Raw genomic sequence first — 22,866 nt, forward strand, 5'->3', positions numbered from 1 at the left:
TTCAGTGTGGAAGGGATTGTCACTCAGCCACACTAGACGCTGTTCCAAGTCCTTATTCAAAGCATGTTACCATAGTCTTTCGAGACTGAAGGGTGCCTAATCTAATCTAATTTATTGTATTTTTGTAGCTGTTAAATATTGCTTGTTTTCATATTATAAACTGCCTTAGGTCCTTTTTTGGAGAAAGGAGAGGTATAAATAATAATATGGAATGAATGAAATCTATCTCAGTCTGTAAAGCAGGACACATGTTGCAGCAGCCTGTAGGGCTAAATTACATATTTCCACTAATCAGAGTCTAGAGAAAAACTCTGCAACACTGCAGAACCAAACACTGTTCTCTCTCTGCTGTCCCCAAACACTTTGAGAGCAGACAGACACAGTTTTCACTTTCCAACTGTAGAGTTAATCCTGACATGCCTGGGTCTTCCTTCATGAAGACGTTGAGAAGGCAGAACATGGATTCCCTGCATTCCTTCTTGAAGAAAATGAGCTGTTGCTAACAGTGTTGATAAAATCAGAGTTATTGCACTGAAACACTAGCACCTGCTCAGTAGGTTGGTCGATGGTATTTAAAATGAAGCTGTTGCACAGGCAGATGAAACAGTGCTGCTGAAAAGAATTCAAGTGACAACAAAACACACAGAAAATGCAAACAATGCCATCAGTACATATCTGACTGGAAAGATATTGATTGTAGCACTTGCAATGAAGTTGTTGATTTGTTGTTTGGTTCTTGATTTGGCACTTCAAAGTGGATGCTGATCTGTTGTCAAATATTAAACCATTTGCCACTTTGCGAGCTTCAGTTCACCTGGAAGCCTTTCATAAATTGCTAGGTACAAATTTCAAACCAGCAGACCTTTCGCTTGCAAGTAAGGAGATACTTCAGCTTCACAGCTCTTGTAACATTTGCAAGATTACATGGTCTCATTTTTCCCTGTTTTCTTGCATTATGCAAAGAATACATGGAATATATTCTCATGGAATATATTCTGGCAGCTAAATCTCACAGAGCTTCATGTCACACTGAAGTCTCTAATCACAAGCAGACTCTCAGATTAATCAGAAAATGACTACCTCCACATTGATTATAATATGCAACCACTCACTATATGGGATCTAAGGGGACCAATGCCTCTCAGCTTAAATAAACAAAGAAGCAAAGACATGGGTAAAGCAAAAGAGCAGATGTGCTTTAAAGGGGTTTTCTCAGAGGCTGGCAAGCAAGACTGTGCATCTCAACCAATCCCAGATGGTGACAATTCTATCCTCTTGAAACAAAGGAAGTGTTGTCACAATGGCACTGTATACTGAATGACCCATGATGCAATCATGGGTCGTACAGTCTTTTCTGTCTTGGTTATATAGCTGCTTGATACCTATAAACACTTCTTTTATTTGCAGAGTCCAGTATGAGTTAATTAATGTTTTTAAATAGTTAGGTAGTTGGTCCTAGTAATATACTACTAACACACAGTATCTCATGAGAAGAGAAGACTCCCTGGAAAAGACCCTGATGTTGGGAAAGTGTGAAGGCAGGAGGAGAAAGGGACGACAGAAAACGAGATGGTTGGACAGTGTCATCGAAGCTACCAACGTGAATTTGACCCAACTCTGGGAGGCAGTGGAAGAAAGGAGGGCCTGGCATCCTCTGGTCCATGGGGTCACAAAGAGTCAGACACAAGTTAATGACTAAACAACAACAACATACAGTAAGGTTATGAAAACTGAAAGGTGAATATTATTTTAATATGTGGTGTCCTCTGAAGATGTCACAGAGACTGGCGAAACGTTAGGAAGAACAACCTTCAGAACACAGCCAAAGAGCCCGAAAAACCCACAACAACCATTAGATCCCGGCCGTGAAAGCCTTCACGAATACATTATTTTAATATTCTTTTTTTCTCATCTCTTTGTCATAAGAAATAACCTTATTCTTTACTAAAATCCAGGGGATGAGTATCTCCGGTTTCACTTATCCATGGTTTGCCACAGCCCGATAAAGAGTGCACAAGGGTTGCCTCTTGTGGCCTTCATCCTGCCCTCTTGTGGCCTTTGTCCCACCTCCTAAGGTTCACTACTATCTGCGGTTTCAGGAATCCACGATAAATCAGGGAACCAATCCCCCATGGGCACAGGAGTCCAACTGTATATCAAAAGATAGACTTTTAAATATTTCTGTGCATCCTCCCTCAATTTCCCATCCAGAAAGAGCACACCAGACACTCAGACACAAAAAACTGTGGCACAACCACAACATCTCCCTGGCAGCTGAAGGGAGATCCAGTCCTACCAAATTCAAAGGAAGAAAGCAACCTTTTTTAACCAACAAATTTGACCCCAAATTTGGTTGGAAAACGCTGTAATGCCTGAAGGAGGGGAAACCATTTTTTGTACCTTACATCCCACTGACTACTCTGTCAGATAACCTGAATGCCAAAAAAGACACTTTCCCAAATGTTTATAGGTTGAAAAGTACTCTCTGGTCATATTTCTCATTTACAGTAAGCTAGTGAGTGGTTATTTCTTATGAAAAAAAGAAAAAGAAAATTAAACTATTCTTCACCTTTCAGTTTTCATAACCTTACTGTGTTAGTAGTATATTATTAGGACCATCTCTCTCTCTCTCTCTCCGTGCTTCACCAAAACTATTTTATCTCACTACTGCCATGTTACTGTTATGTGCCATCAATTCACTTCTGATATTTAATAACTTTTTGAATTAACAGTCCTAAAGGCAGACTTAGAGACCTAACTGTCTTAAGTCAAACTTCTTTGTTCCATTTTCCTCTTTTCCAACCATCATCTATTTTTATAACATTGTCTTTTCCAGTGAGTTTTCTCTTCCCATAATATGTCTAAAATATGACTGACAGTCTCCATTTATTCATTTTAGTTTCTACTGAGAGTTCAAGCTTGATTCGATCTAGTGCCCACTTATAAGTCTTTCTGGCAATCCACAGTACCTGTAATTCTGCCCTTCAACATCTCAATTCAAATAAATCTTTTTCTTTCTTGTCAGTTTTCTTTTCTGTCCAGCTTTCATATTGATACCTAGTTAAAGGTTCACCTTGACATTTAGTCGAGTCGTGTCCAACTCTAGGGTGCAGTGCTCATCCCCATCTCCAAACTGTAGAGCCAGCATTTGTCTGCAGACTGTTTCTGTGGTCACGTGGCCAGCGCGACTAGACACGAAACCTTATCACCATGGTGGTACTTGCATTTACATGATTTTGAACTGCTAGGTTGGCAGGAGCTGGGACAAGCGATGGGAGCTCACTCGGTCGCGTGGATTCGATCTTACGACTGCTAGTCTTCTGATCTGGCAGCACAGAGGCTTCTGCGGTTTAACCCGCAGTGCCACTACATCCCTGATACCTAGTATTGATACCTAGTAACTGGAAATACCAGAGTGTGGATGATTTTGGCCTTGGTCTCCAGTGATACAGCCATTCTTTTAGGAAAGTTTCTTAGTTCCTTCATAGCTATCCTCCCAAGTCTCAAACTTCTTATTTCTTAGCCAAAGTCTCCATTTTGACTATTTTTCTGGTAGTATGATGTCATCTGTGTATCTAAATTACTGATATTTCTTCCACAATTTTTCACTCCTTGAAGTATATCAAATCTAGCTTTTTCGTACACTATGTTCTATTTATAAACTGAACAAATAGATGAAAATCACTCTGGGAGTCCTCTGGAGCACCCCAATTATTATGTTTTAAATGGCTAGATGGATTTTCATCCCATTTGGAGAGTATCTTTGGAGTATTGTGATATAAGATACAGCCTATAGAGTGCACGTGGAAACTGCTTCAGAGGCCCTGGTGGTGTTTTTTTTCCCCCTCTTGCTACCTGCATATTTGTGCCACAACATTTTAAAGATTTCAACAAATTGAGTTCAGAAAGTCACAAGTTTCAAAATATGTCTTCATTTTATAGATCTGAAAGAGCTTCACATGTTCATTACCATGAACCTGGGAGAGTTTGAAAGTTGTACAGTACTTCCCAGATACACTGAAGGAGCACTAAGATGGAGAGAGAGAGAGAGAGAGAGAGAGAGAGAGAGCAACTAGTGCAAAAGCAAGAAGTAGGTGCACAGAGAAAAGGGCATTGGGCCAAGTGTGATGTTCACTGGATTTTAAACAAGGCCAAACTGGGTCAGTTGGCCAATCTATAATACAGTTAGTTCAACCAGGGAAATCACAAGCAGAAGATTTCATCCAGCCCTGTATCAGGGAAGGGGGCATTTTCCAGTAGCAGTGTGAATAATTTTTACCACACAACGAGGCAGCCACCACAGAAAGAAAAGCCACTTCCCCAATTACATTATGAACTCAGTCCCTCCAGGAACGATTCAGACAGTGCTCTGAGTCTACTGAGTTGAATCACGTCCCTGACACACAACTTGCAATTGACTGATCTGAATCAGCTGCCCCCTGAGACTTAACCCAGGTTTTCCTCTCAGATTCCTGTGAAACACTCCAAAGCAACTTCCCATTCAGAACCAACTGCTGAGGTTTCACAGTTCCTAGAAATGCAAGAGCTATCCAAGTTGGGAACCCTGCCCAGAAGTCACATTCTTAGATCCCCAATAGACATCAGGCAAGGCCTCCTAGATGCATCTACAAAACCACAGATCAGTCACCTGGTGATGAGGAAATGGCATTTTTTCACCTGCTCACCTATACTTTTATATATGGCTAGAACTGAGTTTCTGGCATTAGAAAAGGGAGTGAAAGTTTGAGGGTTACATCATGACACCAGTACCCATGCAGACCAATTCCCTAGGGCAAAATCTCAACCAAGAGCAGCCTATAGTCCGAAGAGGAGGAAAAGAACCCCAAAATGGCAGGATGAAGTGTCTTCTCTGCTTCATCAAGAGCCATTGATTATCCTAACTTTGATGGACAGATAGGTAGGTTAATTGATGGATATTTGTACTAGAGTGTTTCCAAGCTGCTCAAAGTAACATGAAAGATTCCAGGCCCCTTTATAGTCTTACAACTATCATATACGGTAGATAGGTAGACAGATGGCAACCAGCCCCAGTGAGATCTTCCTGGTTTAATGGGCACTCCAATCTGGGTGTTCCAAGTCTAACCACTATACCACACTGGGCCTTGTATGAAATACTTTTATCATCCAAAACCCAAGAGCCTGAGAAAGAATAGTAAACGGGGTGATGAAAGGGATTATAAGAAGCATTCATAACTGGAGATGTTATGACAAGATATTTCACTAGACTCTGGGAAACCAATCACCTATACCTGACATGCTCGATATTATACCCAGTGCCACTGCCCAATGTTTGCACTGGTAGGTGACTGGATCATGTTATTAATATTGATTATTACATTTATTTCCTGCCTTTCCTTCCAGGTGCCCAGGGAGACATACATTACTTTCCTCTCTCCATTCTTTGTCCTCACAACTTTGTGAGGCACATCAGACTGAGAAAATAACCAACTCAAAGTCAGATGCAGGGGAGGGGTATCAGGAGACAGGTATCTAGTTGTCTCGTGTGCTCCCAGAGGCCTCTGGTGGGGCCACCGTGAGATACAGGGAGATGGACTAGATGAGCTCTTGGCCTGATCCAGCAGGGCTCTTCATGTCCTTATATCACTCAGTCAATTTCAGGGCTCAGTGGAGACAATCCTGGATTTCCTCAAAACCCATTCCAACATTCTAATTACTACTACATCACAGTAAGTCTCACCTCAAAATGCCACAATCCTACTGGTGTTTGCATAACTTACACTGGCTAACTGATGAGGTACCAGGGTGCATCTCAGTCATGTGCCAGGCCACATACTCCACAATGGAACCAACATGTACCCTGGCACTTTGTCACTGAATTGCAATTATCTATGATAAGTTATTCTAACATTACACAAAAGCACCAATAGGCTTCCAGCCAAAACTCAAGACAGTGTGGTCTTACTACAGAACTCACCTGATTGCGCAAGGAATGCAAGTAGTTGCCTGACAAAGCAAGCAACAATACGTTAAGACTTAAGTGATGTAATGAGTAGTTGAGAGGGGTAAAAGCCACAATAACCTGCAGAATCAGAAACAAAGCTGAGACACAACTCTTGAAGCCACCTGGAGACTGGGCCAGATTGTGATTCACTTCCTGCAAGCTGTTGAAACACTCTACCACCACATTTTGAGAAAGATCGTTATTACTAGGAACTGAACCTGCCACCACATTTCTAATTACACTGACTTACATGTATCCTTGTTTCTCCACTGTCCTCTCTTGTTTCCTCAAAAGCTAAAACAAGATGCAAGAGTAGACCAAATGGGATCTGCCACTGAATCCACACAAATAAGGGGAAGGAACCATTAATCTATTCTCTCCAGAGACCCCCTACACCCACACATTTCCTTCTTTCTCTACCATTCACCCACAAGAAGAAAAGCAGCTGGCAGATAGCTTTCATGCTGAAAAGCGAGGATTATGTGTGAGTTTGTGTCCACCCATATGCCAAACACGTTGTACAGACTTGGCAGTGCCCAACGCTGGTCTGCCACTACAATTTAGAAGCTAAACTTAACACATGTCTTTTGCTCTCCTTACTGTGTATAGTATCACCCACACTGGCAGGAGTATATAAATAACATTTCTCTACAGCCCACAAAGAATGCTTTCATAGCTGGATATGCTAGCTGTATCCATTATAACCTCCTGCAGGCTCAGAATAATAACAAACTAAGGTCACTGTGTAATCCTATGCCTCCAGAAGCAAGATCTAAAGAGACAGTACGGTTTACTTCCATATAAAAAATGCACAGGGTTCGTCCGTCAAAGTGTTAGGAAAAAAATAAAAACCAACCAGCCTAATTTAAAAGGCGGGGAGGGCATATCCAGCACCACAAAGGGGCTGTGGAAACTTGGTTGCCCCCTCAGGTCTGGATCTGAGAGGTGGGCGCGCCTTTGCCTGCAGCGACCAAGGCAGCCGAACGACGCGGTGGGAAGAAGGCAAGCTCCATTTTCCACAAAGCTAACCATTTTGAGAATGCAAAAGGTACAGAAACGTCCACGCTTCTAAGTATTTCTCTCCCCCACACCTTCAAAAGGAGGAAGGGGAAGCATACAGTACCTTATTTCAAGGGCTTCGCACCACGCCGGAAGAGGGCAGGGCAGGGAAGTCCCAGCGAGCAGGCGGTGGACAAGGTGCGCGGGCGAGTAATCCCCGCCCCGGCCAGGACGCAGCCTTTCCCGAAGGGAGGCCGCCCTTTCCCTACCGACCTTCTCCTCAGGTCGAGGAAGGCACCCTCAACTCCACCTCCCTCCGTTGCTCGGGTCTCCCCCAAACCCGAGCGCAGGCAGCCACGCCAGCTCCTCCCTCCCTCGAGTACCTGAAGCGACGAGGCGGCTCTCCGGCTTGGGCGGGACTTTCCGAGGCGAGGCTCTCTTTTTTTGCCTGCCTTGCCTTGCCCGTTCCTCCACCTGCGCACCCGCCCTCCAAGCGCTAGGTCGCCCTCCGCCTGTCACCGGCTGCCTCTTCAGCCCTCCCGCCCCAGGTCGCCCCATTCCTGTGCTGCCCGCCGCGGCTCCGCCCCACGGCCGAGACTCGGCTGGACTCTCTCCCCCCCCCCCCGGAAGGTTTCGCCCACCTCCCAGGCGAGGGAAGCTCGGGCGGGGGAGGGCGGCTGCTTGCTCGGTTCGGAGCACTCGCCCCTTTCCGACGATCTGGAAAGGCTCTTCCTGATCCTAGACCTGCAGTACAAGAAGCAGGAAACGTGGGCCTTTATTCAAGATTTTGACCGCCTTTTTTCTTTTGCTCCCCTTTTTCGCTACCTCCTTTTTTACAAGAGAACATCCCCACTGACGTTATGAAATTTGCCACCCTTTCCCCCCTCCCGGGTGTTTCGCTGTTTAAAACTTAATTATTCATTACTTGTGACTTCTTCTGTGTTGTTGCCGTGCCCATATCTTTTGGCCAGAGTTGGGGGTAAGGAAATTGGATTGAGTTCTTGGGATGGCCCTTTGTGCTAGGTCCTTCAGTTTGCCCCCCTAAAAAGTGGAAAACCATGACTCTGTGCACAAAAATGAACGTTTCAAACTCCTCAAGAAGTTAAACAATTTATTCTCAGGATTATAGAAGCCAAGAAACCCAAATGCAAAGGCAATGTCAAAAATACCAAGAACAACTCAGAAGTACATTATTTCTCCAAAATGCCAGCCCAAAAATGCTTAAAATAGCTGCCTCTTAAACCTTGCGGTCAGTTTCCAGCAAACATAGTGCAAATTCAGCCTTTGTGCAGTTAAGCAAGTCTTCCTTTGATTTCTTCTCCAAACTCTGTTTTTGCCTTGAACTCCCAAGAGGGCAGTGGATGCCTCACTACTTCTTTTATAGTTGTTTTTAGCACATTTTGCAGCTATATACAACTAAGGTTTTACTATCTTCTTCTAACTATAGTCATTTTTAGCACAGTAAGTTATACGACAATGCCTTGCTAGCAAGATACACTGTTTTAAATAGCCTGACAGTGAATCACATCAGTTTAGGTTATATTAAGCATAATTCTGGTGATTGAAGTTTCAAACTAAAAGTTAAATTTCAACTAACGTCACTCAGATTCCAAAGTGAAACTCATGCAACAACTTTCCTTGAAAACACAACCAGAACTCATTCAACAATTCAAAAAACAAAAACTACAAAAATAAACAATCTTTCGAAGAGTGACAGGTCATGTTCGGAGATGATAATAGGGGAATTGCCATCTTATGTAAACTGTCCCTAACCCAATTCTTACAAAGTTCAAACTAATTGTAAGAGTTTCAGGCATTGTCCATAACAGTTGTAATCCCATATCTGATCCTTGAAGGAATGACATATATTAATAAAACACTCCTTAACTATGTCATGCTAATTACAAAATTAATTATTTCTGAAGAACAATTTATGAAAAAGGAAAATGGCAAACAATTGAATTCAAGATGTATGTCATGCAAAGATGATACTAAAAGTACAGTACTGTCATGAGAGGCACCAAATACATTCTGTATTGGGAATTTCAGATCAGAAATCAGCATCACTTCACATTTACAAATGCTTTACGTGTTTTTCTTTGGGAAAATTCATGAATAACATAAGAAAAATCAAGCAACTTTGCCTTTTCACTGTTGATGTTCAAAATAGTTAAACCGTTCAACCATTCTTGCACCGGCATGGACTAAAAGTATGACTTAATTCATTTTAGAATACTAAAGCTCCTCTCATTAGAGGCCATAGTTGTTGGTAATGAAAGAAAAATGCACAATGCAATTACGATCTTTGGAGAAACATTGCCCAATCTCAAGTTCAATATCTGATCATAATTTTTTTTCCAGTTATACAACATAAAGTTTTTAATTCACATCAAAAATTATTTTACGTACTTCACTCCAAATGTCACTTCAAATGTGATTTTGGTATCACAGCTGAAAATGACTAGGTTTTTGTGAGAATGCATTCTCATCTAACTGCTTGAAGCGCCACAAAAAATATCAAAAGATCCACAAATGTCCCTGACTGTAGAAAAGCAAAATGAAAGTTTGTCAGCAACAAAGTGAATTATGCTATAGAACACATTCACCCTGAAATAATTTTCAGCCTCCTTTTGAGTTGGGTTTCTTGGATATCTAGGACCTCTGTGAGTAGACAAAATATCTGGCACACCAGTTTTGGCTGACACATGTGGGGCTTCACCAAGTACATCATGCCATTTCTCTCTCAGTTTCAGATTTCAAAAAGTCTTTGTACCATTGCTTATAGTTTGCACTCGAAGCAAACAAGGTTACCTAGCCAGATGGGGCTCCTGTTACTGCCTTTTTCCATAGTAGCTTTGTGCCACCGAGGATGAAAATGATAGATAGTTGAAATGAATGAAAATCTGCAGAGATCTGACAATGGCAATAACTATGGATGTGAGTGATCCATAACACAGAAAGCACTGCTCTTTATAGATGTTTTGTATTCAATTAGGCCCTTGCCTGTCACTGTAAAAACAAATATTTTAAATAAATAAAGAGTGGCTCAAAAATAACAGGTGCCAAACAGAGGGTGGACACTTTGCACTTAACAGACAGATAACAGTATTCCACAGCTGCTCAGAGCCAAATGCAATACAGACTGACCACTGCAGCTGCCTACTGCTGGGGCTAGAAGCCCAGAAATAGTCCATATTTAACTGGAGATTCTGGTTTTTCCTCTTGGCTCCACCAGTCTTTTGCTCAAGCCACTGCTGATTCATACTGATTCATTCCACCTCTGTTCTTCATGGTATTTCATCTTTTCTCCTCTGTTAAATGCTTAACATTTATGACTCAGCCCTAGAGAATGTCCTAGCCTGGACACTTGAAGTATTTAACTATGACATACATTGTTTGGTTTTGTGCCAATCTGGAGGGTTGAGGATTTCCAATATGCAGCACTGCTTTATAAGGAGTTCTTTAAAAGGATGGTACTATTTTGGACTCACCCAGGGTGGGGGCTTGGGAACAAGCCATTGCTTATCAGACTTGAATATCTTCTGATCACTTGACAGATATTCATATTAAATATAAGATCGTGTTGCTTCAGAAGCCCGTGTCTTTATTTATCCATAAAAACTGGCTTTAAACTAACACGCTGGGCATACACCCGAGCCATTGGTGTTTCCTGTTCAGAACTGTTATTGCAGAACTGAAATCCTTTTAACTACTTGTGTGGTAAAGAACAGGGAGGGGGTTGAATCCACTCCTTTTGCAACATCTCCTGAACAGCTGACCTGCAGGATTTTCTTTTCTTTTAATGTTTTTTTTCTTTTAACTATAACATAAACATAGACATAAAATACATAAACCAAAATACAAATTAACTGTGTTCCCCACCACCATATATGAGACCTCTTGCAATAATATTCTTCCTCAATCTATATTCTTCTTCCTTTATTGTCCTCTTCTCCAGAACTGCACTGATTCTTGATTTGGAGCTTTCCCTTTTCCTCTTATTAACACATATTCCAAAACTCTGCCCCATATATCATAAAAAATATTATTTTTCAACTCTCCTTTCTTAACCTTTAAATTACAAGTTAATTTATCATTTATAGCTATATTCCATATTTCATTATACCATGGTATAATGGTATAAGGATTTTATCTTTTCTAAAACCATAAGATATACTGCATGGGTGGTTGAATTAGACAGAGGAACTGTGGGTGTAATTTTTCATCCAATTCTGGTTACAAACAATCAGCATTCAGATTTTAAAAAGCTACTGCACAAGTAATAAATAAATATGGAAAACTGATAAATAAAATTTATAATAGAAAGCAGAAGACTCTAGAGCAGCAATAAAAGGTGTGGAAAGTCATCCAGAAACCACACTAAGTTTAATAATGTAATGCCAAATGATTTGGTGTCTTGTTTGAACTTAATACTTAGCCTTTCTCTATCATTTTACCTAAATCCAACATTATATTAGCAGACAATAGGAATTTATTCTTGCGCTGTCACTGTAGCCCTCCATACCATCTGAGAAGATGCTCCTGAAAATTGCCCAGGCCTCTGCAGCAGTTTTTGAGAGTGTGCTTATGTTCCCTTGCAGTCTTTTCCCAAACTAATAAAGACTGGCAGGAGATGGGCCTCCTGCTGGTTCCACTGACAGAAGCACTTTGATCAGCAGAGTGACCCAATGGGATCCTGGCCTTTATCTCCCTTGCCTTCTTCTTTCCTTCTTCAAAGATTTGGTCTCCTAACCAAACTGGAGGCTCAAGGCAATTTACAACAATAAAATTAAAAGATCCAATAATATCCAAACATTGGCAAAAATAAGAGAAAGGGGATTCTGAAAGGCAGATAGCTTACAAACAAACACAGAAATTAATAGCTAGGTAATAGCTAGGTTTGTTGACTAAACGGTTAGAATATAATCTCAACTATCAGGGTTTCTCCTTGCCATGACCTCACTGTATGGCTTTCTCTCTCTCTCTCTCCATGCAGTGTAAGTAAGAGGAAGGCTTTAACAAGCAGGGATGTTCTCAGACTCACAGTTCATGGCAAGAGCCATGAAAATATGTAGCTGTTTCTGTTCTTCCTTAACATCTGTGTCTGTCTGTGAGTGGACAGAAGCATGGAATAAATTGTGGGATAATGTAGGAAGATTACAGATTTCTAACTGGCATGGTCTGATTCTCCCCCACATGAATGAGGCAAGGCAATTGCACAATAAACACTTAATTCGGAAGGCAGATCAAAATATTGTAAAACATTTCTACAAATGAACTCCATAGAACACCCAAGGAAAAATGGTAGCTCCTAATTTAAGATACGTCTGAACTCTCCCATGGTTTTATTTTGACAATCACTGTTGGGGTTGGGTGAGACCAAGAATGGGGCTCAAATGGATGGAGCCACTCTCAGTTTTTGGTTTGATTCTTTTCCTGGACACCAGTCTTTCTAAACACCACCTCAGGGAGATGCAGCAACTCTTTCATATGACGCTTAGATCAAGTTTCATGATCTCCTGAAATAATACTGTACTTGATGACCTTTGTAACTAAGATCTAGTTTATTTTTTTCCCTCTCTTCTCTCTTTCCCTTTTTTATTGTTAAGATCTGAGTGCAAGGACTACCTTTATAGCAGATTTTGATATGCTGCCCTGCAAGGAGAGTGTGTGCTGTGCACAGTAGTATGTTAGCAGAATTTATATGCATCGTGCATGCCACTCCAACACAGTGGCCCCATCTCTGTAACTTTAAAATACAGTAATGCATTTAATGAATCTATTCGCAGGTCTTGTATCTATTCACAGCCTCTTCACTACATGTATATCCTGCCTTTCCTCAAGAGGCCTCAAGGCCAACTTCTAGGTTCTCCTCCATTTCCTCTTTAAGAGACATCCCTGTGGGGTTTTGCCATTTTTTTGTGCATAGCCTGCCCAGGAAAGAGTTTGAATTAAAGAACAAACACTGTACATAGATCATCAACTGAAGAAAGATGCCACCTCTCTTGCTGTCAAAGCTACAATTTGTGGAGAAGAGTGACCTCTCGTGGATGGTTGTGGTAAGAAAACCAGCAGAGAAGAGTTGTTCAAAAGCAACACCTACTGTATGTGTACCTGACGCCTTTCAACGTCTGCCATATGTTGGTGGTTGGTGCCCTTGTCCTTCATAATAACATATGATCTGATTTTGTGGAAAGCTAATGATGTGATTTTTGCAGACAATAGTGGCAGTACAAGAGCACACATTGGGATGTGGACAAATTTTTGGGAAGGTTATTCTTTTTTCTAAGATTGAGCATTCAACCATGTTTTTAAAATATGTTGATTGTACAAAAAGTAATGCTCTCTAGAAGAGCCTCCTGCCTCAGGCATAGAAGGGCTTTCTCCCTGATGAATGCATTTTCCTGGTCTTGCTCACTTGCTCATCAGGTGGGATTTGCTCTGACACAGAGACCGAAGTCTCCTCCAGAAGTAAATGTTCATCCTCAGCCACAGAGGACGGGTGCTGCTGGCCTGGAAGACAGCTGTCAGCATCTGGCAAAGAAGGGCAGTGGGTCACTGGAGCTGTGACCTGCAGACGTTTGCAGATGGAAAATAACAGGATGTCAGATTCTGGGCATAATATTTTCTGTCTTTCTGTAGATTGACATACGTTTACATTAACGCAAGTTGAAGTAATCCACAGAAGCAAGGCTGGGTATGCCCCTAGCAAGCATGCAGTCCTCTAGAACAGTGGTCCCCAACCTTGGGTCCCCAGATGCTCTTGGGCTAAAACTCCTAGAAGCCTCCACCACCAGCTATGCTGGCCAGAATGTCCCAAACCATCTGGAGACCCAAAGATTGGAACCAGTGCTCTAGAACAGTGGTCCCCAACTTTGGGCCTCCAGATGTTCTTGGACTTCAACTCCCAGAAATCCTGGCCAGCAGAGGTGGTGGTGAAGGCTTCTGGGAGTTGTAGTCCAGGAACATCTGGAGGCCTAAGGTTGGGGACCAGTGCTGTAGAAGACACCTACCTGTTCCTCCTTGGTTTGTGCTCTCAGGCCATACCCACACTACAAACTATACTTGTGAAAGGGAGCACCTATTTAGGCTTATTGTTCTGTCTCACCTGGGCTATAAGAAACTGTAAGGATAAAGGGAAAAGGTGTAGGAGTGTTGTCGCTTAAGCCAAGACAGCCCCTGACCTCATCTCTCCCAAATGGGAGAAAAATGTTCTAGTCCTGAACAGAAAAGAAGGCCACATTTATTGAGACGTGCAATTGCTGTTTGTTTTAGTTGAGCTTGTAAAAAATAATCTCAAGACATGGATTGTCACAAGAACCTGAAAAGAAACAGAATAACCTTTATGGAAACCTTCTCCATAGAGATTAACAGGTGAGCTGCACTAAAAATTCCTGAATGAATGATGAGATCAGGAACAAGGGCTACAGCAACAACCAATCTGGTCAACCTGTTCTGAAGCAGATCTACACAAGGTTAGCCTCACTTACTCCAGTGGGACTTCTCTTCCTTTACAACTACAGCCAAGGTGAGAAGGTTGTACCTGCTTAGCCTGCCTCAACAAGCTAATCATATTTGCATAGTGTTCATATTGATTTGGAAGACATGGAATTACATTTTGAAACAACCTCCAGGCTCTTTTGATGTTTTGGGATGTGGTATTGATGATGATGATGATGATGATGATGATGATGATGATGATGATGATGATGATGATGATGATGATGATGATTTTATATAACAACGTCAGGAGACATGCTATCAAGAATGGTACACAACTATGTCTCCTGACTATGATCAATTCTGAACTCTTAATTTAAACGAAAAGCTGTTCTCCTAAGATATTTTCTGTTAAATAATTTCAGATGTCAAGTGCTGCTAGGCTTGATCATAGATCCACATTTTTTATTTAGTCCTGATGGTAAAATGGTTGATTGAGAAGAAAGAATGTGGATATCTGGGGTGAAAGAAACTGTAGGAGCAACATTCACGCAGGACAGTTTAGAAGACCACACTTTCTTCCTTTTCTCCTTGACAAGCAAATGTTTGTAACTTGTAAAGGGGCAGGTAGCTCTTTACAAGGTGACCAACCTCCCCAAATTTTTGCCATTCTCCCTCCCCCCAACTATTTTTGAGGGACCAGAAATTCCCCATGGCTGTATTTGTTTGTTGACCATTGAGTTGCAGTCCTTAAAAGTAGCTTTTAAAAGTTCCACTCCAGATATATCCTTATGCTTATGTGATTGGGTTCTTCTTGAATTGGTGACGGCTCCTTCATTTTGGTGGGAATGAGAGGCGATTTGAACTATTCAACAACTTTAATTTTATTCTCTTCTGCTTCTTTACTAACAAGATCAAATGGGTCAGAACTACTTAACTCAGGAATTATTCCATAACTCATTATCTTTGGTCCAGGAGTACATAGTCCATCTCTCACATTGGGGCTGGACCAAAACGTTCGTGGTCAGTCATCAGCTGCATCAGGGTCCTCCTCACCACACACACTGTTCCACAACATGGGTGTCTCGCCCAATCCCCCTCCAAGGGTGGTTGCAGATGAAAATGGGCCTGATCAGTTTCCTCCCTCCACCTTGGTTGCGGGGGCAGACCACGACCGTCCATTCTAAGGGGTTGACTACTTTTCTCTCACCCCAGGGGAGGAGGCGTCTAGAAGTAACCCTCTCCTGTTTCAAAGTTTGGGAATTCTTTCAGCAGGTCACAAACCTTATTAGCCTGCTCATCCACACTATCTGTCTGTACCGCGCTATCTCCCCTACTTCACTCTTTCAGGTCTACTTCCACCCTAAATTCCCGCACTTCTTCATCCCCTTTTATAACCTCCTCCCATAGTATCAGATCTTGTTCCTCCCCTTTATCCCCCTCTTTATCTTCTGCCAGACACACCTCTATTGCCCTCTCACTCTTCACTTCATCTTCCTCTATCCATATGAGTTCTCCCTCTACACATCCGGATGTCTCCTCCTGTCCTTTCCCTGCTGAGGACGGCACACACTCTCTCTGTACATCACAGCTTAACATGCTATCTAAGCTAAAACGTTTATAGATAAATGTTAGGAAAACAATTAACTCCATATCAACTACTGTAACTACCTAAGCTATCAGATGAAAGAAACTTTTAATCAAAGCAATAGAGCTATAACAATTGCTCCTTGTGCTTCTGATAGTTGTTGGAAATGATTAGATTCCAGGAGGCACCTGTAACCTTAACAGCATTGTTTGCCAAGTATGATGTCATGGGGGGGGGGGGGAGAGGGCTGCACAGACTGGACTGTTATTAGGCTACAGCTCCCATCAAACTTAGTCAACCCAGCAAATGGTGGTCATTGCAGTGAAACACCATCTGGAGGGCCAAATCTGTTCCACTTGCTGTTTCAAAAGAAAGACATGGAGAGAAGAAATGTGATTGGCTGGTTGAGTCTCTGCGACTTCTTAGAGGGCTCTGTAGAAACCTCCTACAATCATAGTTTGGGCAGCAGAAAATTTCTCTGGACCACATGCTAGAGTGGCCATCAGTACCCCACCAAAATCCTTTAGAAAAAGAGGATAGGATATGATGCAGCTTTGCATAGAATTAACATACATTCAGTGCAAGAACGCCATTGTCTTTTATCACAGGAGGGATTAGGACAAGCAGAGGCAACAAAGCTCTGATGTCCTGTGGCTGCCTCAACAAATAAAGTCCTGGTTTTTAAAGTTTCACTGGACCGACCCTTGTTTCTGTCCAACAACTTCCATGTGGTTTGCTTCCTGGCCACAGTGGTGTAGATTAACCATCTCTTATAGGATTGTCAGTTCAGCAGCACTCCTTTCCTGGAGATGTCAGGGTCAAAACCTGGCAGCAGGGGGCAAGTCCTTCTGATGTCTCAAAGCTGAGGGGCAGGAGAGGGTTGGGAAAGGTTCCAGAGCCACTTATGGACTAATAGGTAGCAGAAGTGGACATGAGGAGCCAACAGAATATGCCACTGCTGAGGCTTCTCTTGGACCAAATTCCTTAACATTCCTTTATGAAGGAACACACCTACAGCAGCCTCAGCTGAGCTTATCAGAACATACTGTGAGAATCAATCAAAAGTCAGAAACCAGAGTGTCATTTAGAAACAACAGCCAAGGATATGAACATAAAAAACAGAGAAATGGCATCTTTGGGTAAGTACTAGATTCAGCATTGTGAGAGCTAGAAGGGACATATCTTTTCATTTCAGAAAATACCAGTCCACAATTTCTGTCGGTCTGAAACTATGTGAAGAAGAAATTTCGGTTACATATACAACAAAAGGAAAGTGCCTACAAACACATCTCTGTCTTCTGTGTCTTGTAAGGATCTCTTCTGAGGAAAGTGGATTTGGACTGGCTGGCAGCTGTCATTACTGTTGTAGAAGAGTTAAACTATAAAAGTAAGTATACCAGTGCTAGGAAAAACTGGACCTCATGTCTTTGGATGTTTGCTCATCCATATATTGGAGATAAGTGCAGAGTATATAAGCCCCTGATCTATCCACTTTTGCTGAAATGATCCTATACGTATAAGTTAATAATGCCGGCTAGTTAGCTTTATTAATTACTCCTTTGGTGTGTTGCATTCCCAAACTCTCCTAGGTTTAGTTTGTAGTTTGCTCCCACCACCACGATTTTTATTAATCTTCCTTGTCCCTGTCCTTTCGATCTAAGAAAATCTTCTCCATGCTTCGTATGCTTATTCTGAATGCATGGGGAAGAGAGTTGGTCCTAAATCCAGTCTTGAATCCTTGGTAGGCTATTGAGTTCAGTGTTCTATCATACCAGGATGCTGTTTAACTCTATAGGAAGTGATTTACTAGGTTTGCTGGTCCCGAGAGTGATAGGATGTGAGCTGGAGGGAAAGCAACCTCCAGATGTCTCTGGCTTTCAGGCGCCTAAGCGTGGACAGGCTCAGACATGTTGGGACCAAGACAGAAGTTATTTATATAGCGCTCAACCTGAAAGTCTTTGAGAACCTTACATAATTAGTGCAAAGGTCTGAAGCCGAGTCTTTAACTGCATTCAGTTCAGTGTGCATGCCGAGCTCCTGTGATCAGGAACCCTGATGAAGCAGCCCTTCAGCTGATCACATGCTGCAAAGATCTGAAGCAAAACATTTCAAGAGACCTCCAGGTGGTGCAGAGACATAGTGGTCCCTGCCTCCACTGCCCAGTCAATCTTTCCGTGGTTTCAGATGTTAACAGCTGAACGGAACTTTTGAGAAAGAAGTAGAAGGACTGAATACAAAATTCATTTAAGTCCAAGACCACGATAAGCCATCTAAATGGAGGACAAGATACCAAATTGCTTAAGATTCAGTATGGCAAGTATTTTAAAGAAATGAAAGAATAAGTCACCTGCCTGAAGAAGGAACTGAAATTGGAATAATAGAATAGTTGAGTTGGAAGGGGCCTTATGGGGCCATCAAGTCCAACCCTCTGTTCAATGCAGGAACTCAAATCAAAGCAGATCTGACAGATGATGTCTAGTTTTCTCTTGAATGCTTCCAACTTTGGAGCGCTCACCAACTCCGAAGTTAATTGGTTCCATTGTTGTAGCACTCTTACAGTTAAGACACTTTTCCTGGTGTTCAGCATCAATCTGGCTTCTTGCAGCTTGAGCCCATTATTAGGTGTCCTGCAATCTGGGATAATCAAAAGTAGATCCTGCCCCTCCTTTGTATAACTACCTTTCAAGTATTTGAAAAGAGTGATCCTATTTCCCCTCAGTCTACTTTTTAAAAGGCTAAACATGTGTGGTTCTTTCAATCTTTCTTCACAGGGCTCAATTTCCAATCACATGATCATCCTTGTTGCCCTCCTCTGAACTTCCTCCAGTTGGTCTACATGCTTAGTAAAGACAGGGTCTTATATTAATTTTTGCTCCAAAAATGCATTGGGGCTTATTTTCAGGGGGTATTTTATTTTTTTTCATGTACAACAATTTGCATTTATTCAAATACAGTCTTATCATCTTCCTCTGGTTGCTGCACAAGGTTGGAGGATGGGATTTCACTTAACTGGGGCTTATTTTTGGGGTAGGGATTATATAACGAGCATCCTGAAAAATCATACTAGGGTTTATTTTCACACTAGGTCTTGTTTTCGGGGAAATGGGGTAGTACTCTAGATAAGGCCTAACTAGTTCTAAATGTAGGGAGATTAGTTCATGGGGCTTGGAGATTATACATCTGTTAATGCAGCCTAAAATTGCATTTGCCTTTTTTTGCAGACACGTTGCACTGTTGGTTCATATTTAGCTTGTGATCTACAACAATCCCAAGATCCTTCTCACTCTTAGTATTACTGAGCCAAGTATCCCTCATCTTATAACTGTATATTTGCTGCCGCCCCTGCCTTAGGTGGAGAACTTTGCACTTATCCCTGTTAAATTAATTCTGTTGTTTTCAGCCCAGTGCTCAAGCCTATCAATACCTTTTTGAATTTTCTTCCTGTCTTCCAAGGTATTTGCTATTCCACTCAATTTTGTGTCATCCACAAATTTGATAAGGATTCCCTGCACCCCCTCATCAAAGTCATTAATAAAAATGTTGAAGAGCACAGAGCCTAGGACTGAGCCTTGGGATACCCCGTTGGTTACCTCTTTTCAGTTTGAGAAAGAGCCGTTGATAAGCACTCTCAGAGTATGATTCTGTAACCAACTGTGAGTCCACCTGACAGTTGTTCTATCCAGTGCACACCTAGTTAGCTTGCTTATCAGAATATCATGAAGCACTTTGTCAAAGGCTTTGCGGACGTCAAGATATATTACAGCACTCCCAGGGACATTATCTGAGGAAAAAAATTAGATAAGATTAGTCTGATAGTTGTTACTGCATTGTTTTTAATGTGCTTGCAGAGTGATTGTTTTTTAATCTCCTACTGAATTTTCCCCGGGATTCATGTCAGGCTAACATATAGTACCCTGATTCCTTCTTTTTAGAAGATAGGGGCAATGTTAGCCCTCCTCCAACCATCTGGCATTTCACCCCTCCTCCATGATTTCAATAAAATGATAGACAGTGGTTCTGCGAACTCTTCAGCCAGTTCCTTCAATATCCTTGGATACAGTTCTCCCAGCCCTGGATTTGGAGAAGGCAAAAGGAGAGCTGAGTTAGAAGCCCAAGATTAAATTACCTTTTTGAAAAAGGAGCAAGAAGATACCTACTATATATCCTTAAGACCTAGAATGACAAACAATTAAAGCAAAAAAGTAAAGTGTGCTGCTTATATACCATAGTTCTTAAAACAGTTTGGGCAATTTACAATTGTTTTAATTATAAAGACTACACTTTGCCCCCTCCCCTGCAAAATGGTACTGATGCAAGCCCTCATGCTGCTTGAAATAGAAAGAGAAGCCCCTCCCCATCACAATGTACCACTCATGATGAAAAGATGGTAAAAGAGTGCAACACTTACGTTCTTCTTGCCTTTGCCACCTTCCTGCCTCAATAAAGGCAGGCACCTCTTAGATACCCAAGTGAATAATACCTGACACCAAGAACCCTTCGGGCTAGGCGTTATTCACATAGCTGGCTGAGACATGGCTGTAGTAAGATGAGGAAGCAGCTGTGGCAGCAACAGCAGTGGTTAGAAGAAGAGACCATCACCAGCAGCCATTTCATTAAGCATGATTGGGTATATGTGCTTGTATAAAGCTTATACTGTATTGCTTTTGAGTACTAGTTGATGACTTCTAACTGGAAGCTCTTGCCATAAACATGAACTCCAGTGAAAAGTGCTATAGAGATAAACTCCATCCCCAGGACAAAACAAGACAGAAAATAAATCTTACTTTATATAGGGACAAAAATGCACGGGGAATCATGGGGATGGTACTCATCAAGATAGGAATTTATTCTGTTGGGAAAATACCAATAAAATCAGTGTATAAAGTAATATAATTTATTATATATAGTAATGCTGCCAATCAATAAGGATGGGGTATTTTAAATCACCACCTCAGGCAAATGCCTTCACACTTTGTTTCTGCCACCAGAATCTTTAAGCAGATTACAGTTCTCAGTATAAAAACGTTATAAAGTATGTTTTGGTACCATTAACCATTGTGTTAGGTAAAAAAAGAGAGTTTTAACTAGGAAGCTCTCGTCTTTTTTTCCAGGACACTCTTTTCCACTGTGGAACAAATTAACTGTTGTCAACTCCTGGTGAACCTGACTGAAGGAGATAGTTCCAGTGTATGTCTCTTTCTGGTTCTACTGGTGTGTCTGTGTCTCTTTTGCTTGTTGTATCTGTCTTCCAGTCCCAAAAAAGGTTCACACAATGCAGGACAAGTCACTTCTTATGAAAGAAATAGACTGGACAGTAAAATTAAACACATTTGTCCCTAAAGGATAAAATGAAGTAATAGATGTTCTCTTTTTTTTTGCTCTAATTATATCTCTGTTTCTTCCACTTCAGCACGTTTGCAGATCAGCAGTTAAAATGATAACAGCATGACTTTGAATAACAGCTGGCCTTGAAAATGCGTATATACAGGCCTTTTTTCATTTTGTATTAGAATTTATTTAATGGAGTTGGTCACAAACTGAATAAACAGAAAAAGAGCTAGTTAGAGTTAAATAAACACAGCATGCGCATTTATGAGTACGGATTAAATGAAATATTCTTTTAAAGTCTGTCCTAATTTTAACATATTGGTGCAGTACTCTAGACAAGAATATTATTAATTAACATAACAATACAGTTTAAAATTATGACTGTGCTGTAGAATTATGGATATATTAATTTATTTATATGATGTTGTCCCCAGTAAGTTATAATGATTTAATTATAATTCTTTTAATGTTATACAGCCCTTGAAGAAAGCTGACAGGCCAAAACACCTCTGGCATTTTATACCTGAGTAAAGAGCATTATATTTTCTATATCCTGGTACTACGGTTTTCCCTTTTACTGACCTAAGATTTCAGTGAATGTATCAGTTCCTTTCATTATTCACCATTGACCATCTATTTCTGGCTAAACAATATTTGTGGTTTATCAAAGGAAACATTTATATATATGTTTCCTTTGAGACAGACAGATAGATAGATAGATAGATATTTTACAGTCTCAGGGAAATATAGAGTAATATAACTGACTATTCATCAGCCTCCAGGAGAGAAATTGTTATTTAGAGATTATCATATGTAAACAATATTCTACCCTAAAGCTGTATGCTGATAATAACTGACCATATTTGATCCCTTACACTCACTCTTCATCCTGTCATTTTTTATTTGCTTTCCAGTCACACTACACTCTCCTTTAACTGTCTTTTCCACCACGATTCCAAATTGTACCGCTTCCTCTCATTCTCACAGACATGTGCAAATACACAATTTCTGCCAATCATTTCACACTGGTCTATAACTTCACACAAGCGATTAGAACTACGAAGCGCTCTTCGATCATTCAGGAAACACAGTAGAGCCTGAGAGAAGTGTGGTAGTTTAGGTCCTCCACAGGCAAGCTGAACATGGAAACATGACAGTCTGAAGAGACGGTGACTGCTGTGCGCTCGTCGCCTCTCTTACAAGAGCCCAAACCCCATTCTGGGTGGTGTTGACAAATGGGAAACCCAAAGGGGGGCGGCGAGGGCAGCCTACAAAATGGAAGGGAAATGTGTGACCTGCCAAGAAAATAAAAATTGAATGAAATATAAATAAATCCCAAGATGTTTTGGTCCCTTTTGTTTCACCTCAAAGTAGGATGAAAAGCAAGGCCGGCCCTGCCTAAGAAACAGCTCTCCTTGCCTGTACGAGGAAAGGCTAGCAAAGAAAGACCTCTCGTTGTAAGGAGCTACTGAATGTTAGACTCCCCAGCAAAGAAGGAAAGCAAATGTTTCTCAGGGAGTGAGAGCTG

The 22,866-nt window shown here is 41.4% G+C and overlaps 1 protein-coding gene across 2 annotated transcripts in view; it reads right to left on the minus strand.

Moving 5' to 3' along the window:
* SH2D3A (SH2 domain containing 3A) overlaps positions 1 to 22,698 on the minus strand; it is a 53,329-nt gene extending 30,631 nt beyond the window's left edge. The window contains exon 1 of one of the 2 annotated variants that reach the window (XM_020791549.3): positions 7,366 to 22,698. The gene's annotated coding sequence lies outside the window, so the exon portion shown is untranslated. Of the gene's footprint in view, positions 1 to 7,106 lie in introns of both variants that reach the window. The other variant, XM_020791550.3, reaches the window with a different exon arrangement.
* Positions 22,699 to 22,866: the final 168 nt, after the last annotated feature.

This window comes from Pogona vitticeps, chromosome 2 (assembly GCF_051106095.1).
Source record: "Pogona vitticeps strain Pit_001003342236 chromosome 2, PviZW2.1, whole genome shotgun sequence".
Classification (NCBI taxonomy): domain Eukaryota; kingdom Metazoa; phylum Chordata; class Lepidosauria; order Squamata; family Agamidae; genus Pogona; species Pogona vitticeps.